Source organism: Caretta caretta, chromosome 5 (genome assembly GCF_965140235.1).
Source record: "Caretta caretta isolate rCarCar2 chromosome 5, rCarCar1.hap1, whole genome shotgun sequence".
NCBI classification, from domain to species: Eukaryota; Metazoa; Chordata; order Testudines; family Cheloniidae; genus Caretta; species Caretta caretta.
The window spans coordinates 114,599,324-114,618,703 of record NC_134210.1 but is presented as its reverse complement, the minus strand read 5'-3'; the positions used below and the strand labels follow the sequence as shown (position 1 = coordinate 114,618,703).

The following is a 19,380-nucleotide window of genomic DNA, read 5'->3' as shown; positions in this document are numbered from 1 at the left end:
AAACAGTCTGTCAAGATCTGATCACAACGCTAGTGCTGATTCTTTAGCAAATCAGGTTGCTGCCAGTCACTGGAACCTTCTCATTGTCAGACTGAAGGCTGTGTAATGGCCATCTTGCCCATCCTTGATGAAGCGTTTGGTTTCAAAGCTAAAAGCTGTCTTTTTGCTTTGTTAGAATGCATTTTATTTGCTCTTCTTTTTTTAGGAAATAAACAATATAATAATGATTGGTTAAAAGAAAATAAGAAACAGGGACAGTTAGATTTATTTTCCCACATTTTAATGGGGTTTAAACACCATTTAAAATGACACACATTTCATATCGATTGCACATGTCCATCTGTCCTCACGGCGTATATCTGTATACATAGATGAGATCACCCCCACTTTCCTTCCCACTCCAGCTCCTTTACATCAGATAAAGAGACTGGCATGGCAGAAAGGGGCCTTAAAAGCCTCATATTCAGGCAGGGGAGGATTCCCCTGCTGCAGGCTCTCTGGTTGACAGCTGTAAGGCTGCCCTCTAATTACCCGCCCTCACTGACTCTAGTGTAGGAGGCAGAGAGATAGGGCAGGGAGTGGGAAGGGCGTGTCAGGTCAAGGTTGCAGCATAGGATGCTACAGATATTCTGAGCAGCACTGTAGCCCAGGAGCCTGATGTAATTTAGACAGCCCCCCAGAGCTTTCCAAATTAAGTTGGAGGCCCCAGAGGGGCCCCTCCTCCGAGCTAAGAGCTCTGTTATGGGCCTCTGAGAGCTGCAGCACAGAATCTCACCCATAGCCATTATGTTCCTGTACAAGAAAGATGGGAAACTAAAAAGACAACATACCAAACGTTCAGCATCCAAAAAAAAAAAAAAATGACGACTATCATTTATTTATTATAGCACCCTCCAGGGTCTGTACCTTCACATCATGAGGGGGTTTATAGTGAAGTTGACCACCTGTGTCCTTGTGGCCCAAATGGCCACGGAGGCGAAAATGACCAACAAAGCCTTGTGAAAGGGCCATTCCGGGATCCCGCAGATTGAGCTGCATGGAACTCAATACACAAGGAGGGGATGCCTCTTTGGGATCTGCCATGATGATGGTGATGATCATTTATTATATCATCCCTCTGCGCTCAATGCTTTCTGAGCATTCAAGAAGGAGGGTCTCTACTCGAAGGAGCTCACAGGCTAAGAACAGATAGACAAAGAAATAAAGGTTAGGGTTAGGGGAACAACAATATCCACAGCAGCTCAATTCATTGAAGGTTGCATGTCAGAAGTAGGTCTTTAATAAGGGTTTAAATGTGTACAGTGTGGGGGCCATGTAAATGAGGCCATGGTGGTTGTATAATATACAAGAGACCACATACAAGGCACTGAGGTGAACGTGCAAGAAACTGACAAATAGGTGGACAAGATTTATTTGCACTGAAATAAAATAACTGAATAATTAAAAAATTCTATTTTTATAACAAATTAGTTCATGCAGACTGCAATGATAGCTTGGAGCAAATCCTTAATCTTTTATTACTTGAAAGCATGGAACTCAGCACTCAGACATCTAATGAAAAACTCATTTTAGGAATAACTCAGTAAGCCAGTACATTTCAGAGATGAGTTTGGCCCAAAATCCTAAGAGTGACCACTGATCGCTTCATTTACTAGTTTTATTTACTAAATAAAAAGGTGGAATTTTCTATTTCAGTCTTAAATTGAATCTGCTTCAACCCAAATAAGTGGATTCGAGGAGTGACTTCCAGACTTTATGATCACAGTTTTCAGCCAACAAAGAAAAAGTAGCCAGTTTTAGTTCATTTTAAAATTGCTTGCCTCTCAACAAATTGTGAGGGATGCATGGGGTGTATGTTAGGGATGGAGAAATTGTTTCTGATACAATAAGAATGCCTGTGAGCTGTTGTACGGTAACTCAAACCCTCAACTTTTTGAGGGTTTAAAAATGTTCAGATAATCATTAAGAGCATGTACGTAAGAGAGATGATATGCACACACATGAGTGGTTCTTGGTTTATACAGGATACCAAAATACCATAAGACCCACGAAAAGGCAGAATGGTCTAATCGTCTGAGCAGTAGTAGGTAACTAATGCCACAAGGCAGCAAAGCCTTTGCATATATGTTTAACTTAACTTTACGGGTGCCATTCAAGGCAAACTTTATCAGGCAAACCAATTTCTCCTTTCATCATGGTCTTGTGATACGACGTTTACACCACACAAGATACTAAAGATTAATATGACAGGTTTCAGAGTAACAGCCGTGTTAGTCTGTATATGCAAAAAGAAAAGGAGTACTTGTGCCACTTTAGAGACTAACCAATTTATTTGAGCATAAGCTTTCGTGAGCTACAGCTCACTTCATCAGATGTATACAGTGGAAAACACAGAAGATGTTCTTATGCATACAAACCATGAAAAAATGGGTGCTTATCACTACAAAAGGTTTTCTCTCCCCCCACCCCACTCTCCTGCTGTTAATAGCTTATCTAAAGTGATCACTCTCCTTACAATGTGTATGATAATCAAGGTGGGCCATTTCCAGCACAAATCCAGGGTTTAACAAGAACGTCTGAGGAACGTTCTTTTTTTTATATATATATTTTTTACTTTTGCGAATACAGACTAACACGGCTGTTACTCTGAAACCTGTCATTATGCAAGGCACTGCATTTAGCCGTATGGAGTTGAAATCAATCAACTGCATGAAAAAACTTGTACAGATACAGACAGACATCATCTTCCTTTCCAAATGCAAGCAGACGGACATCGTACCAAAAGGACTGAAGGTAAAAAATCCATTACAATCTACATACCACACAGACTATGCTGACAGCTTGTGCCACGCGCTCTCAAAGAAACTGCGGAACCACCTGATCAACATCCTCTACAGCAAACAGGGAAAGATAAAGAATGAGCTCTCAAAACTGGATACTCTCATAAAAAACCAACCTTCCACACAAACTTCCTCGTGGCTGGACTTTACTAAAACTAGACAAGCCATTTACAACACACACTTTGCTTCTCTACAAAAGAAAAAGGACACTAAACTTTCTAAACTACTACATGTCACAAGGGGCCACAGCAATGGTTCCCTCAACCCACCCAGCACTATTGTTAACCTATCCAACTATACTCTTAGCCCAGCAGAAGCAGCTGTCCTATCTTGGGGCCTCTCCTTCTGCACCTCCACCCCCACGAACATGATACAGTTCTGTGGTGACCTAGAATCCTATTTTCAACGTCTCCGGCTCAAGGAATATTTCCAACACACCTCTGAACAACATAGTAATCCACAGAGACCTCCCTACCAACACTATAAAAAGAAGGATTCTAGGTGGACTCCTCCTGAAGGTCGAAACAGCAGACTGGATTTCTACATAGAGTGCTTCCACCGACGTGCATGGGCTGAAATTGTGGAAAAGCAGCATCACTTGCCCCACAACCTCAGCCGTGCAGAACAATGCCATCCACAGCCTCAGAAACAACTCTGACATCATAATCAAAAAGGCTGACAAAGGAGGTGCTGTTGTCATCATGAATAGGTCGGAATATGAACAAGAGGCTGCTCGGCAGCTCTCCAACACCACTTTCTACAAGCCATTACCCTCTGATCCCACTGAGAGTTACCAAAAGAAACTACAGCATTTGCTCAAGAAACTCCCTGAAAAAGCACAAGATCAAATCCGCACAGACACACCCCTAGAACCTTGACCTGGGATATTCTATCTACTACCCAAGATCCATAAACCTGGAAATCCTGGGCGCCCCGTCATCTCAGGCATTGGCACCCTGACAGCAGGATTGTCTGGCTATGTAGACTCCCTCCTCAGGCCCTACGCTACCAGCACTCCCAGCTACCTTCGAGACACCACTGACTTCCTAAGGAAACTACAATCCATCGGTGATCTTCCTGATAACACCATCCTGGCCACTATGGATGTAGAAGCCCTCTACACCAACATTCCACACAAAGATGGACTACAAGCCGTCAAGAACACTATCCCTGATAATGTCATGGCTAACCTGGTGGCTGAACTTTGTGACTTTGTCCTTACCCATAACTATTTTACATTTGGGGACAATGTATACCTTCAAGTCAGCAGCACTGCTATGGGTACCCGCATGGCCCCACAGTATGCCAACATTTTTATGGCTGACTTAGAACAACGCTTCCTCAGCTCTCATCCCCTGATGCCCCTATTCTACTTGCGCTATATTGATGACATCTTCATCATCTGGACCCATGGAAAAGAAGCCCTTGAGGAATTCCACCATGATTTCAACAACTTTCATCTCACCATCAACCTCAGCCTGGTCCAGTCCACACAAGAGATCCACTTCCTGGACACTACAGTGCTAATAAACGATGGTCACATAAACACCACCTTATACCGGAAACCTACTGATCGCTATTCCTACCTACATGCCTCCAGCTTTCACACTGACTACACCACACGATCCATTGTCTACCGCCAAGCTCTGAGATACAACCGCATTTGCTCCAACCCCTCAGACAGAGACAAACACCTACAAGATCTCTATCAAGCATTCTTACAACTACAGTATCCAGCTGCGGAAGTGAAGAAACAGATTGATAGAGCCAGAAGAGTTCCCAGAAGTCACCTACTACAGGACAGGCCTAACAAAGAAAATAACAGAATGCCACTAGCCGCCACCTTCAGCCCCCAACTAAAACCCCTCCAACGCATTATTAAGGATCTACAACCTATCCTGAAGGATGACCCAACACTCTCACAAATCTTGGGAGACAGACCAGTCCTTGCCTACAGACAGCCCCCCAACCTGAAGCAAATACTCACCAGCAACCACATACCACACAACAGAACCACTAACCCAGGAACCTATCCTTGCAACAACGCCAGTTGCCAACTGTGCCCACATATCTATTCAGGGGATACCATCACAGGGCCTAATAACATCAGCCACACTATCAGAGGCTCGTTCACCTGCACATCTACCACTGTGATATATGCCATCATGTGCCAGCAATGCCCCTCTGCCATGTACATTGGTCAAACTGGACAGTCTCTAAATAAAAGAATAAATGGACACAAATCAGATGTCAAGAATTATAACATTCATAAACCAGTCGGAGAACACTTCAATCTCTCTGGTCACACGATTACAGACATGAAAGTTGCGATATTACAACAGAAAAACTTCAAAACCAGACTCCAGCGAGAGACTGTTGAATTGGAATTCATTTGCAAATTGGATACAATTAACTTAGGCTTGAATAGAGACTGGGAGTGGCTAAGTCATTATGCAAGGTAACCTATTTCCCCTTGTTTTTTCCTACCCACCGCCCTCCCCCTTCCTCAGACATTCTTGTTAAACCCTGGATTTGTGCTGGAAATGGCCCACCTTGATTATCATACACATTGTAAGGAGAGTGATCACTTTAGATAAGCTATTACCAGCAGGAGAGTGGGGTGGGGAGAGAGAAAACCTTTTGTAGTGATAAACACCCATTTTTTCATGGTTTGTATGTATAAGAACATCTTCTGTATTTTTCACAGTATGCATCCGATGAAGTGAGCTGTAGCTCACAAAAGCTTATGCTCAATTAAATTGGTTAGTCTCTAAGGTGCCACAAGTACTCATTTTTTTTTTAAAGATTAATATGGGGCTCAAAGGCCAATTAACCAGCCTGTGTGCACCTAGGGGGAAAAGCCAGGTCAAATGAGAAATAAAGCCCAGGTGGGTGAAAGCAAGGTTTTGTCTCCATAAGGAGGCTGAGTGAACCCAGTTGAGGAGAGAATGTGGAAAGTGCTGTCTTTCTGGGAAGCAATCAGAAGGGAAGGGAAGGGAAGGCTGGGAGGAGGAAAAAGGAGAAAAAAAGACCAGCTAGGTATCTGCAGGAGTAAGCTCGAGAACTAAGATGGGGTCCAGCTAGAGTCTGCTGGAATCCCTGATCCAGGACAGGAGTGTGCCAACCCCTGGAATGGGGAACTGATTTATCCAGGGGAAGCAGAGCCATACCTGTGCTAACTGAGCATTGCTGGGCTGAAGGTTTAAGGGACGAGGGGTGTTTGTTTGAAGGTTGATAACAGACTCTGTGGCCAGGAAGGGGCTGGACCCTGCAAAGCAGTCTGGCTAAAGATTCAGGACACTCCTATAGGTGAAGTAAGCCCAATGACAGTGAGGGAAACTGAGGGCCATGTTGCTGCAGTCCTGCATCCAGCCTGGAGAGGACAGGGTAGAGTGGCAACTTTACCACAGTATAAATAAATATGCAGTCTATACATCCAGCAGGAGCTACCCAACCATCTTGGAGCAGATTTATGTGCACAGGCATTTTTATTAACTCCTACCACCTGAATGTACCCCATGCATGTTACAGGTGCTGCCTTTTAGTGTTGTCTGGGCATCAGCATTACTACCGTTGTCTCTTTGCCACTGTGTTTTGCAAAATCTCCTACTATGTATAACTATCTGTCTCCTCTAGCTGTGGGCCTATCTTCTGCCACATTTATAAGGAAATGCAAGTGTAAATGCACTGATCACGTCTAAATGGCATTGCGCAGGGCATGCATAGTCCCTCACAGAGGGTGATGTTTGAGGTGGAGTTGGTCCTCCCTGGAAGAACCAGGGGGATCTAAAGTAATGTGGCTCTGAGTTCCTAACATCTATGGCAAACAGCATGGCTGAATTGTGTTTCTGTTTCAGCTCATATGCTAGAACAGTAGACAGAGGTCTACACTGCAGCCCCATGCCCTGAGTCTGGGTTAGGGGATTCATTTCATTCCCTCAGCCGTTGTATATTTCACCCCTAAAGTCTGATTACTCAATCCAAATCCAAATTCTGTAGTTCAAGCCTCTCTCTAATTATTTCTATTTAAATCTCACTTTAAAATGTCTCTTATAATATCTTGCCTATATCTCTTATAATGCTTCTCCTCACCCCCTAATCTAGTAGGATTACAATTGAATGTATGGTTTAAAAAGCTGAAAGCATTTTTCTTTCCTTTATATTATATATTCTTTGTTGCACAGTAAGCATTGATACCATAAGGTGGGGTGGATGTTTTTGTATTAAAGATGCTATACAGAAAATTGGTTTATTACTTTGAGCTGTTTTTCCACCTCCTTTTCTGTTACAAATTATTTATGGCCAGTTATTTTAGTTTTTAAATACAGCAGAGAAGCTGGATCTAGAGACATCTGTTAGCATTAAAGACACTTTGTTTTTCTTCAGACTGGGAAATCCCCATGAATAAGAGAAGGAAATATAGGGGTTTTCCCTGAGCAACAGAGAAGTGTTTTTAAAGTGTTGTTGAAACAGGACCTGTGACAATCAACTTGGGAATGCTGTGTATCATTAGGAGTGACTCAGTAGGCTTGTTTGGGCAAAAAAGTTGTCCAAAAACTTTACAGGGATTTAATAGCAATGAACACTTTACTTATTGGTCTGTGGGATGGTGTCTTTGTCTTCTAACGTACCCCAAGGCAAGTGGAGGAACAATGAAGCAGGACTAACAGTTACCAGGATTTTGCTCAGCTGGCTTTGTAAGGTCTGCTGATGACATGCTTGGGGCAACTGTCCCATCTGTCTGGACGACTCTTTTCTAATGGGACAAAGCAGGTGAACCTGCCTTGGATTCAGCTCCTCTGGATTCTTTTCCACAAACCATCATATGAAGCAGCCTGAACTGATATTAACTTCCACCATTACCATGTATGTAGCTATGGTGGCAGGGGGAGGATGGGAAACATGGCTACTGCCCATATGACCATAGGCCAACAAAAGCATGTGGAGCAAGGTAGCAGAGGGGAGTTAAGGATCAATGTGTGATGCTTTTACATTTGCATTTATAAGTAAGTGATGGAATCATGGTATTGCACAGTATTTTCCATTATTAAGCTACCGCAGTAATGTGTATTATCTCCAAGTGGCAAATGTAAAGATTTTATTGGTGACTGCTGTGTTGGGGTCAAGTTCTGCTAGTGGATGGATGTACATATGAGGCTCCCATTGAATTCTATGGGGACTTCATGTGTAGCCACAGGCATGAAGCTGCTTTTGAAATAAAAATCCTCTTTCTCTTTACACAAAAAGAGAAAATATTAGTAAAGAGGTCAGAGAAAACGTATCTGATGTCAGGCCACCAGGCAGACAACAACTGATAAGAGCAATACAAACACCTTTTAGTCACACACAGGCAGCCATAAAAACAAGATTAAATGAGAGGGGGAAATGGCAACATACAGAAGAGGATGTGTTTTATGGCTGTTTGAGGAACCTGGCCACTAAATTGCTACAACGTGTCATCAATAGTAAAACTAATAGGAAAGCAGTCCTTTTGTTTTGTCCAGTCCCATGAATACCACTCTACAGTTCACAGGCATGTGACAGGAGACACAACTTGACTGTAATATGAAGTGAATATTGCAATACACCATTTTTTTGGTTCCACCTAAAATAAGTATATGAATATAAAAGCTACCACACAATGCCTGCTTTCCTCAGAATTTTTTTTTAATGCTACGTGCATGCCTCATGAGCATTATAGTTTGGCTGTCTCATGTCCCCATTTTCCTCTATGGGCTAGGCTCTCCACCCACATTACTTCCTTCATTTTGCATCATGGGCAGGATCTCAGATTACTCAACACAGAGGAGAGACTACGATGCATCATGGGAGATGTAGTCTGAAGAGGAATCCTGGCCTATAGAGAATAATGGGAGCATGAAGCACCAGAACTACAACTCCTATGAGGCACTGTACCAATATTTCCAAATCAAAAGTTTTAATTTTTTGGCCAAAATATTTTGGTATTGGAATTTTTGCTGCTCAAAAATTATCTAGTTGAATTGTTTTTCAAGTTGTTGTTTCAGTTTTTAAATGGAAAATTTTTTGACCAGCTCTACTAAATAACTCTGTAGTGCTCGTATCAGGGAAAGTAAGCTACAGCATTTACTTTATTGGGAGATTCTACGAGGGAGCAACCATCCAATCACTATGTTCACAAAACCTGGCCTCAAAGGTGAGGTTTGGAAAATCCTTAAGGTTGATAGCTATGTATGAGAGATATAAGGACCCCATGAACATCACACCTGTGAGATAAAGGACATTTATATATATTAGAGGAAACCCAGCTGGATGTGGATACGTAAACTGCTGTTCTACACAGATCTTGTCTGCACACAGAAGTACCACTTGAACTATACCGGTATAGTTACACCAGTACCACCCCCTACTGTGAATACAGTTATTACTGGTAGAAGAGTGCTTTTAGTGGTATGGCATATTTCCATACTGGAAGAGGATTAAGCTACACTGGCAGTTTTATACTGGTATAACGGTGTCCATATTAGGGGTTGTACTAGTATGACTATTTTAGTTAAAAGAAAAATCAAACCGCTAACTGACATATTTATAGTGTTGCAAAAACTGAGGTTATACTACACATCAGAGAAGTGACTAAAATTGCAACATGTGGTTACATGTTTACTCTGGGTCATTGACTTCCAGTTTAAAAATTAATTGTGCTTGAGGGGTTTTTTGTTTTTGTTTTTAAACCTACCTGCTCTGAAAACTCAATCTGAAATCTAAATTAAAAAAGGTTTGAGATTTGGGTTTATTTTACTACAATTAGTCCTGTAGAGTCAACACAGTTATATGAGTTAGATTGTTAACTAATTTCCAAATTCTGCACACACTTCCACTAGTGCAGGCTCACTGAAAACAATGAGGCTACACAGTCAAAAATGAGGACAGAATTTGGAAACAATAGGGATGCATGGGGGCAAACAAGAGCAGGCTCTACAGTTACACAGGAAAACAGACATACTTAGGGACACATGAATTAACCACCACAACAGGCAGAATTAGACAACTTTATGCTATTTAAGAGAATACCAGAATTATTATTGACATGCTACAGACATTTCAATAGGTCACTTAAGCATTATAGCATCCTAGTAATAATTTCCTTCATATTCTTCTAAAAGTGTTTACTTCTACTTACCTTCTATTTTAATTATCTTTATGTGCCTGAGCCTACTCCCACATATTTTTCCAACCCTTTAAAAAAGGTTCACTTCAGTTTTTAATTTACAATGACTTGGTTTACAATTTCATTTCCCAGAGAGATCTAGAATAATTCAGTTTAGAGCTTCTAGATTATTTCCCCTTTTGCTATCTCACATATCCCTTCCACTCCCTCATTACAAGGCTGTGACAAGCAAGATGAGCTGTGATTTTGCATCATCTGAGTCCCTATGTGTCAAAAGAAGTTGGGCTTATCAGGGCCCGACACCTTAACTTCTTCCGCTTTGAAGTCTTAAGGAATTCTTGTTCAGTATGGGGGGGGTGGTTAGTAAACTAACCACAGCAGACTCTGATTCATCTTTATACTGTCTAACTTTGATCCTTTCAGGTGTTTTATGGAGGAATGCAATCTCAATCATAAAGCGAACTTTTTCCCGTACCAACACCTCAGCATTGTGTGGGCAGTTTTCTCCGTTTGTTTGCTTTCCTTTACTTGTGAGATCTGTTTCTGATCGCATATACAAAAGAACACCTTTCTGGGTGTCTTGTAACCAGCATAAGCATTATGTTGCTGCTCTTTTTAGAACACAATGTGCTCTCCAATAACCTCTTTGAGTATTACAGGCCTGCTGAAATAATTATTTATTAGCTACCAGCAATGTCCTTGATGCTGTGCAAGATACAAATAAAGACAGCTCTTCCCCCAGGAGTCTTCAACAGACATAGAAAAGAAAAGCCACAACGAGAGGTCCAGAGGAAGAAATTAAATAAGAATAAATATTATTCCTATTACAATTGTGCCTCGAGGCTATGGCACCCTTATCCTAGACTCTGATCAGCAGTGTAGCAAGTGAGAGTCACTGCCCTGGAGACCTTACAAGCTAAATACTTCCTTCGTCATGTCGATTATTATTCCTATTTTACTGATAGGGAACTAAGATACAATTTGGCTTTTGAGATATTAAGGGATGTGCCTAAGGTCACAAAATGACAATAGCAGAGCTGAGAACTGAATTCAGGTTAATATCCATCTTGTCCATAAATATATGGTGTTCATTTTACCTACAGTCCCCCTTTTTAAAATGCTATGGTGGAGATGACATTTCATTGAAATGGGTTGGTGTTTGTGGGCCGCTGAAGAAGGGTCTTTAGCAGAGGGGACAGGGTGAGAGCCTGGTGCAGTGGAAATAAGAAGTCATTCCATGCATGGGAGGCAGCAAGGAAGACAGAAGAAAGAAGGAATCAGAGTGATGAGGTTGGTGTCACTGGTGGGGTTAAATGGGAAAGGAAGAATGCAATGAGAAACATGACCCAAGGCCAGGTAGAGTCATGCAGGGCCTGGAAGGTCAGGGCAAGAAGTCAGAATGAGCCGGGGGAACCAAAAAGGGACCCAGAAAGAGGAATGGGGTAACCTGACCAGGTACTGAAAAATAAACAACAAGATTTGGTAACTTCTCAGGGTGTGCATGGTGAAGGAGATAGAGAAGTCAGAGAGGACCTCCTTGTTATGTTGTTTCACTGGCAGGGTTATCAACAATGGACAAAGGTGGGAGAGGAGAAGACTTGAGGTTTGCCCTGCAGTAACTCCCTGTTCAAGGATATTCATCTAGGCATATCAATACACATCTGTGCATCTTCTTCATCTGGAACTAACAGCTCTAAAGATCAGAGACAGTAGTTCCAAAGGAAAGGGAGAATTGCCCTACAAGGACTGTTCACTCTCCTGAATTTATTATATAGAAGAAATCTTCAAGAAATATTCAAATGTGCTGAGTCCCTAGCTTGAAAATTTTGGTTTGTCAGGCACATTCATTGCCATTTGTGTGGCTAGCTCTCCTCTTAAAAGTTCATCCATTTCTGTCTATCATAATTACTACAGGTAAAAAAGCTCAGGCTTGCCTGCAGGGATTGTTTCTTCTTTGATATCTTGTTCAGTTCAGAGTGAGCATAGCCAGTGTGTTATAAATACTACAAAATATACTAAAGCAGGGTTACCCCTAATAGAACAGTTTCTGCTGCCTGTCTTGTTCCAGGTGTGTTCCACAGAAGATATAATGCCATCAGCACAGTGTATGATGGGTCAGAGAGTGTGCAAAATGGTGAAATATGCCTTTGTGACCCCAAAAATCTTTAATTTAAAGTTATATTGTGAAAATTCCTCCTACTTTACTTGGGGAAGATTTCTTTTTTCAAAGTTAAAGAATTTTTCTTATTCCTATTTGCTGATCACCTTTAATAACACATTAGAATTAGCATGTAAATAGTGCTTTACATCTGCAGAGGTTTTTATGAACATTAAGGGCCACAACCAGCCACACTTATTCAGAAGGGTGGGACCTTATTCTGGGAGCAACCCTAATGAAGGAAACGGGTCTCAGGGTGTGTAAAAGAGGCAGAGTCTGGCCCCGAGAGCCTGATTTTCCAAAAGGTAGGAATCGCACACACACACACACAAATGCACCTATAGTGTGCACAAACATATGCATTAGGCATCATATTCAAATCCATTGACAACTCCATTTCATCTACCCGAAATAAAATGCTGAAAGCAAAACGAGGTCATTAAAGGGATGGCCTGCTAACCTGTACAAATGGATCTGAATCCAACTTTTGTCACCTAGTTTGTGATATTATAAAAGGAAGTGTGGAGCAGTAGGGCGGCATCCAGATGGAGTGGCTAGAACACAAGACTAAGTTAGGACACTTTGGTTCTAATTTGAACTCTCATACTAACTTGCTATCCAATCTTGGGCAAGTCACTTCCCTTCTCTGTGCCTCGTTTTCCGCATATGCAAAATGAGGCTAAAAATACATTCATTCCCACCTCACAGGTGTGCCAAGGGATGCTTGGGCTGCCCTTTGCAATTTTCAGATGGAAGGTGCAATCTACATGCTAAGTATTATTATCCTTGAAGTCTACACATCTATAGTCTTATATACTGATAATATACAGTAAAAATAAACAAGTGTGGCATTATATGAACAATGGCAATCAATAGAGAAAACCCAAATTTAAAAAAACAAAAGTAAGGAGGAATATGCGGTATGGTGGTTTTGTGTACTAACTTTTCATTTTGGAGGACATGAGTTCATGCCCTGGCTGAAATCACAAGTATGATGGCACTGATCATCTCAAACTAATCTCTAGCTGTGTACATTTTAAAACCATTGCAGGCAGATCTGCATGAAGTCTCCAGGACTGCAATAGTAGGGGTGTGTTGTACTGAAGATGAGGCATGAGGATGTGATATATATATATCACTAAATTAATTCAAACAAAAAAAAAAACCAACCAAATGTAACCCCTCTATTAACATCTAGCTTACAAACAGTAATGCTTATTTTGCTAAGCTCAGATAAGAGTATAAGTATCCAGCTTTGCATAGCTTCTAATGGCTGACTAAAGCCAGGATGTTGGTGTCATTAATATTGCACTATTCATCTTTATTGTGAAGAGTCATTTCCTAACTGGAGTGCTTGAATGAACAGGCTAGGTAGAGAGAAAATCTTGGGAAAATGCTAATTTTGCTAACAGCACAGTGCCAGCTGAAATCTGTATGAAAACAGGAAGTCTGTACTTAACTGGGTCTCTGCAGTGGTTCTATCAGCCATCTCTGCTTCGTGCACTCTTGCCTGGGAAGTATTCTATGTAGTCAACAGAGCAGAGGACTAGAAGCTAGGACTTTGGGGTTCTGTTCCCGGTTCTGCTATCAATTTTCTCTCTGACCTTCAGCCAGTCACTTAACTTTTCTTACTTGTTATGTTTCTGTGCATTTTTTACACCTCAAGAAAGGCTCCAAAAACTGGCTTATTCCCTCCAAAAAATTCTATTGATTTCTAAATTAAGAACTCATAAAAGTACGATACTGATAGACTTGGGAATCAAAACCTCCTTTCCTCTCTACAGAACCCCAGTAGTGTGGCTCAGCTCTCTTCTGGAGCTCACCTGCATAGATGAGAGGGCAGTTCTAGCCAATCCTTGTCTATTGAGAATGACAAGAAGAGTGCCAGTTATTGACAATGGTGATGGAGTGGCACGATATGGACTCCAGCTCACTTCCATTGGCTCTGAATCAAACACAAAAGGCTCAGAGTCATAGCACTTGAACCAACAAGTTGACCCCTAATCATATTTTCTGTTTCTCCGGAGACATTTAATTTCATACACTGAAATAAAGGAGCATTCATTTTCTTCCGCTGGTTTCACTCCAGGCTGCAAAGAGGAGATACTATGTGCAAAAGAAAAGAGAAACTTTGGACCATGTGATAGAGAACAACAATAAAAAGATCACCACATCCACCAGTAAACATTTTCTATTTAATATTTTACATCCACATCAAGTACTTTTTCTGCTGCGGTCATCATTTATTTATTTATAACCTTAAAATGTCTCATTCATAATGGATGGCAATTAACTATCGGACAAATTTGCTAATCTTATACATGTTGAGCAATCATTACATATGTGAGTAGACCCCCTGAGGTCCTGAGACATGTAGATAGGTTTTGAACATGTATTACAAAACTAGGTCCTACATTTTTTTAAAATCAAACAGCCAATTAAGCAGTAATAAACGTTGCTACAAATTGCTTCCACATCAAATTCTGCCTGGGTACTTAAGTGGCATGTTTTAGTTACAATTACCACATCCATTTCCAAAGAATCCAATAGTGTATATGGACAGTTTTCTGAGTATGCCTCAGGAGGCTATGAACTACCTCTATCCAGTTCTAAGGTGGATCAATGTCCTTTTCAATGCTATGCAAACCTGGGTAATTGAAATCCAGCTATAAAAGAAACTAGGTTAACCAGAGTTTGATGATACCCTTCAAGACAGTAGTGAGTATGAATATTTGCCTGCTTTCCAGACTGGCCATCTTTAAAGCTTCTCTTCATTTCGCTCCTGAGTTAGGAACGAAGGGTGAAATCCTGGCCCCATTAAAGTCAAAGGGAGTTTTGCCATTGACATCAGCGGAGCCAGGATTTCACAGCCAGAACTCAGCCTTTCTATATCCTACTGGTTGGCTCTCCCCTTCATCTTTAATCCTTTTAACCAAAGGATTGGATGTCTCTCAGACCTTGGCACAGTGTTGTACTGTATTTAATAATGACTTCCTAAATCTTCTACAGGCATGGACAAAAGAGTTGATCATCTTCCATAAAAATGAAATTAGCTAAGAGCTCAACCACCCTTAGAGAATAAAAGCTGTTATAAATATGTGCTAAATATTATTAATTATTAAAAGACCATTGTCAAGATAAAAATCACGGTTGGGCCTTCGCCTGAGAACTACTGTTAAGGTCCAATTACAGATATCAGTTACTTCAATCTAAAAGTACACTGTAGCATATTGACAAAACTATCACTTCTTATTCACACTGAATAAATAACACCTGTATAACTCATTTTAAAACAATGCTCATGTTCCTAAAAGTGTGAAAAAAAACCCCATCCACAACTAGTTGTAACTTTATCTATGAATATTAATATTACACCAAATACCTGTGTACACACGACTCTATATATAACAATGCTACCTCAGGCATCTATAGTGTAATCTAGAACAATACTCTTCCAGTTTTCTGTGAACCTCTGTTCTTACAGTTTGTGTACACACACACACACCCGAAAGCTTTATACCTATCAGTATATTTTACAGACATATTTACCTGCAATAGTCCTTTTAAAAGACAAAGAAAATAAACAGAAAACAATATCTAACATGCTTTACTTTTAAGAATGCAGAATTTGATACACAGCCTACATACACTACAACCCAAACATCTGATTTTGCAAAGTTTTTTGGTCTTCTAAGAGCCTCCTAAAGTTAGGGTCCTCCTGTATAGCAAGCAAGCAAGACTATAAAGCAGTTTGAAGTTCTTTTGGGAAGAAAAGCTTTTACGCATTGAACCCCATTATTTAACCTCTGTAAGCTAGGCTCAGGCACCACAACTCTCCAGGGCAAGACTCATTTTTATAATCTTGTTCCTGCTTAACTAATCAGCTGTTAGTCTTGTGGAGTTGTCTTCTGCCTCTATCTTAACATAAAGAAAGGTCTTGCTAATAGGGCTTCCCTATTCAGTCTGTTCTGAGATAGGTGTTATATCAACCAGGCAAGGTACTATCAGGCCTCAACAGGACTTTATTTTCAAAGTGGAAACCTCTACCAAGCTGCTGCTGCACCCTCTGTAGCTCTCTCCCAGCCTCTCAACTCCTCCCCCCTCCTTCCCGTTTTCTGTCCTTTCAGACTCCCAACAGCCAGTGCTCCCAATTCTAATAATTACAAGCAACATCTAAACACCACAATAGGCCATGTCAGTCATAAAAACCCAGGTAATTCTTGCTAGATGAGAGAGCTACCTCCTTAGTGAGACGTTTCTGCTAATGGCTTTTTACAAATAAATTCTTCTCTGAATAATATGAGGATTTCCATCTTGGGCTAACCAGACACTGGACATCAATGCAAGTGACTGAATAAAACTCAGTTTTAATTATGCCATTCACATTGCATTGGTTCACTAAGATAAAACTCAGTGACAGGACCTTTGCCTCTTATGGTCTTCATCAGGCTATAGACCTGACTCAAAGAGAATATGTCAGACAGTGGTGCAGAACACACTATGCAAGAGCCATTATGAGAAAGTCCCATTGTGAATTCAATGCTCTTTGAAGAATTTTTAAGGCATAGCGGTTGAGAAGTCATTGTTGCAGTTATGGGCATTCGGTGAAGAATGACATCCCTCTTTCTGTCACTGAATTTCAGCTAGTAGAAAGCAGTCTGAGACATGGTAGTAGCTCAAACAGTATCACTGTATGACAGTGCAGTAGGTTGGTCGACACAGAATCGTTCCAGATGCTCTGCAGCATGTTGTCTTTGGCTCAGCTCACCCAGAAGGGGGTTTGCTCTTGTTGCAATAAGGGAACACATCAGGAAAAGTACAGGGCTAAGAAGTAAAAGCAATATAGGTCTGTGTATGTTCACAATGGCAGTAACAGCGACACAGAAAAAGTATAACTCCACCAGCAAACACTTCCTACCTAATAATGAACTTCCTTATCAGAAGTTGTTGTTTTTTTAAAGAAAAGAACAGCTAGCTGCTTGTAATGCCTGATAATCACACAGAGTCTTTTCTCCTTTCAGGATACACAAACCACAGAACTCCAGTGACTCACACTGAAAGAGCTTTTAAATATACCAGGGACGGAAGGGCACGCTGTTTTTGCCTTAAAACTTCCTGCCAAACTCAAACTAAGCATATGTAAATACTTTTTGGACAAAGTTTTAGCAATAATGAGAAATTCACCTCTCTGTAACCCTTCCGGTGAGAGAGCCTTGCCTATCTTGTGAACTGTCAGATTGTATCCTGTTTGCTGCACATATCCTTTTTTATTACTGTCGGAAGCGCAATACTGTAATCTATAAAACTACTGTCTGCACACCAAGGGCCATAGTGTTTCTTTGTGAGGATGTGACTCTCATTATCTTTAATAATTACAAGTCATGCATGAGATGACTGTGTGTCAGTGGGAGAGGAGTTACTGGTCTAACTCATCTGGACCGTATGCTCTTTGGGACAGGGACTGCAATTTACTAGGTTTCTAGAGTGTCTAGCACAACAGGGCCCCAGTCAGTTTGGCATCTTGATGTTACTGCAACATAAACATTATATAATCAAATAATAGTCATCCATGGAACCACAAGTGTGAATCCCAATAGAACTGACTCAGCCCCTGATCCTTCCAAAGTAAACACACTGAACGCCACACACTTTACTATGTGCATGGCTATCAAAGGAGACCTTAAAAACTGAGGTTCTCTTTGCTATAGTGCACATCGGGAGTGAAATCATAGTCCCATCAAAGTCAATGACAAGACTCCCATTAACTTCAATAGGGTCAGGATTTCACCTTGGGGTTCTTTTGGGCAGGCTTCTTCAGGGGTCTGTTCTGTCTCACCGGCTGCCCAGCACATATATAGGGTTGCTCGGGGAAACAGCGAAGCCTGTCGGGCCATAGTGTCATCAATATGCAGATGTCAGGCATCTTTTTATTGAACTCAGACATGGCAATGTCTTTGCAATCCGGGTACCTGGTCAAGTTTTGGACCTAGATGAGAATGAGTTGTCTGAAGCTCAATTCAGATAGGACAGAGAGGATTCTAGATGGGTTAGGGAAGCAATAAAGGTGAAATTCACCTTGGGGCAGAGAGCCAGCAAAAGGCCTATGTACTACTTAAGACCTCAAAATAAAGTGAATTGGTCACTGATCTTTTCTGGGACTCTGTACAGAGGTGGATTCCACCCTTAGTGTATTATAGGAATGGCATCTGTACACCCTTTGCCAATGGAGTTCTTATTCTGGACAATTCTTTTGAATCCCTAAATGCCCCAGGAATGGCAATTTGCTGTAGCAGCCAGATGTATCGTTTATTATTCATAAATAGAGTGAAGATTACAATTATTTTTCTGAATGACAGAAATCCAGGCCTTTGTCACTCCCAGAGTGAAATACTCCAGTGAGAACTGTAGACTGACACTTGAAGACCATATAGAAGTGGTGCAGAATACAGCAACTTGTTTACTCAAGAGGTGTAAGCTTCAGGGAGCATATGACGCCATACCTCCAAGATTGCACTGGCTTCATTCATGCCATGCAGGTTTTAAATTTACCCTCCCCAAGTGTTACAAGTGACTACATTTCAGTGGTGTTTTAATACACATAGTGTGTTTAGGAAGACAGGCTCTTTACGAACGTAAATTACTACACTTGAAATGTTTAATCCTGATTGTCATTTATCTTTCAGCCACACTAATATCTCCCTCTTAATCTGAAAATTCTCACAAAATAATTGGGCAATACGGTTATGCATTATCAGTACAGATACCTGTGGCCCACCAAGCACTGCAGGAAAATCTAAAGCTAATTTCAAAATAAACTATATGAAGAACATATGCTTTATTTTTGTACTTAATTCACATTAAAAAACAAAAAATTCCAAAGATACCTGAATCTGTTCCAGAATTTCAGGCTCGCTGCATGGAGGCATCACAGAAACCAGGGTCTCTTACCCCAAATATTAGATGCAGCTTGTAGAAAAGTCCATGGGGCTTTGTTCCTATGGTGCTCAGGAGCTTGCAGACTTCTAGAAGGAACGCTGCAGTGGGGAAGCAGACTGTGGTCAGCTGGAAGCTGGGAAGAGTAGATAGGGCTAATTGAGGAGACCAAAGAAAGCCTTACTTTGGAACCTCTTCACTGAAAAATGTACATGGTCAAGTTGCTAGTGGACAGGGGCCAGGGAAAGGGCCCTTCTTGCATAATTTAGGTCTAAGGTAATCCACAGGTCAAGAGGCTTTGA

At 41.1% G+C, this 19,380-nt stretch overlaps 1 long non-coding RNA gene across 2 annotated transcripts in view; it reads right to left on the bottom strand.

Moving 5' to 3' along the window:
- Positions 1-263: 263 nt before the first annotated feature.
- The window catches only part of LOC125636633 (uncharacterized), a 125,773-nt gene continuing 106,656 nt past the window's right edge, over positions 264-19,380 (bottom strand). The window contains exons 4-5 of one of the 2 annotated variants that reach the window (XR_012668639.1): positions 19,030-19,214; positions 264-1,178 (exon numbers count right to left, since the gene is read on the bottom strand). This is a non-coding gene — a long non-coding RNA (uncharacterized LOC125636633). Of the gene's footprint in view, positions 1,179-14,359; positions 16,970-19,029; positions 19,215-19,380 lie in introns of those variants that run through there. The other variant, XR_012668640.1, reaches the window with a different exon arrangement.